This window comes from Azolla caroliniana, unplaced genomic scaffold, assembly GCF_043228905.1.
Source record: "Azolla caroliniana isolate FFs.n. ecotype wild unplaced genomic scaffold, voAzoCaro1.0.p SCAF_867, whole genome shotgun sequence".
NCBI classification, from domain to species: Eukaryota; Viridiplantae; Streptophyta; class Polypodiopsida; order Salviniales; family Salviniaceae; genus Azolla; species Azolla caroliniana.
This window is the reverse complement of record NW_028231302.1, coordinates 12,927-14,483: the sequence shown is the minus strand read 5'-3', so window position 1 is coordinate 14,483 and position 1,557 is coordinate 12,927. Positions and strand designations below refer to the sequence as shown.

The following is a 1,557-nucleotide window of genomic DNA, read 5'->3' as shown; positions in this document are numbered from 1 at the left end:
AACTGGTGTGCAAGTCGCAACTTGTTTACAACATGCAGTGAGCTTATAAAACCTTTGAAATCACATTAAAGCAGTAAATCACAATTTTCTTTACTTCAGTATATGTATGGATTTTAGGCTCTTCGCAAAAGAAAGATAAGAGAGAATGCCACAATCTTTTAAACATTTCAGAAATTTTTAAGTGTAGTTCTACCCGGTTTATTCCAGAAGAATGCTCTAAGAAATTAATTAGTTGTAGATCTACCCTGTCAATTCCCAAGTAATGTTCTTTTAAGAACATATTGGATCAGAGATGGTAATACTTATTTTCTAAATGTGCCATATTTAGGCTCAAAGATATGATTCAGAAAAATGAGCAAATAAATAAATATTCATGGATTTGGATCAATTTTAAATGAATTGGAGCTGATTTTTTTCACCCATTAGGCAATGAACCAGTGCATAAGTTTTCAAGTATCGGGCCAGTACATAAATTTTTCATCCATTGGATTACTATGAACAATTCGATAGAAAGATCAGGAGACATTCAATAAGAGAAAGATAAACTAAAAATCATTCACCTTCCGGTCAAAGAATCGAACAATCTGTTCATCCTGCATTTTTAACAAGAAAAATAGTATGAGCTATGAAAAATGCAGGAAAAGGCGCCCAAAAATGCATATTGAAAGTTATGTATGCATGCATGCATGTATACACATAAATATATATACTGAAACAACAAATTCAAGATCTTTTTACCTCTGTAAGCTTACGGAAAAAACTAATGAATCCTCTTACTTGTTTAGCATCTGCAAATAAGCAAAAAAATCATGCATTTTGCAGATATCAGACTAGCAAGAAAGACGAACTAGCTCTACACAACTATCTAGATATAAATGCATGCAATATATAAATTATTATGAAAACGAGAATTATTTATGTTTTATGCACATACATCGTGTATACATATACAAGCATATAATGTAACCCTAAAACTTATATATATAGTGCTGTATTTAGAATACATACATACATGTGTGTGTGTGTGTGTGTGTGTGTGTGTGTGTGTGTGTGTGTGTGTGTACACAATACCTAGCTTGAGGTCAGGGAGCTTGGAAGATTCGTCGATTTGATCAGTGGGTTCGTCTGCTGGAGGCGCCATGGCTGGATAGAATCAAAGACGGAGAAGACACGAAAGGCGAGGAGAAAAAGAAGGAAGTGCATGCATGTTTGTTTGTTTGTTTGTTTGTTGGCGGGAGCAGAGAGTAGAGAGTAGAGTATGAATGTATGTATGTATGTAAAAGAAGTGCGAGAGAGAGAGAGAGAGAGAGAGAGAGAGAGAGAGAAGAAGCGCAGTGTGGTTGGTAACTTACTTGGTGGTGTCCCAACCCAAAAAAGAGTGAAAGTCCCAAATGGAACGCCAGAACGGACTGAAGAAGAAGTCCCAAAACGAAAGGAGTTGGGAGAAGGAGGAGTCCGTCCCCATGGAGCATATATATTGATATAATTAAGAAGGAGTTTGGGACGGTCCCACGAAGAGAGAACCAGTCCCAATCCCAATCCCAATTAGTTTGGCCC

The 1,557-nt window shown here is 36.5% G+C and overlaps 1 long non-coding RNA gene across 1 annotated transcript; it reads right to left on the bottom strand.

Annotated features, from left to right (window-relative positions):
* Positions 1-554: 554 nt before the first annotated feature.
* Positions 555-1,214, bottom strand: LOC147847560 (uncharacterized). Its single transcript, XR_015532311.1, has 3 exons — positions 1,072-1,214; positions 739-788; positions 555-593 (listed from the first exon to the last, which is right to left on the bottom strand). It is a non-coding gene; the product is annotated as an uncharacterized LOC147847560 (long non-coding RNA).
* Positions 1,215-1,557: the final 343 nt, after the last annotated feature.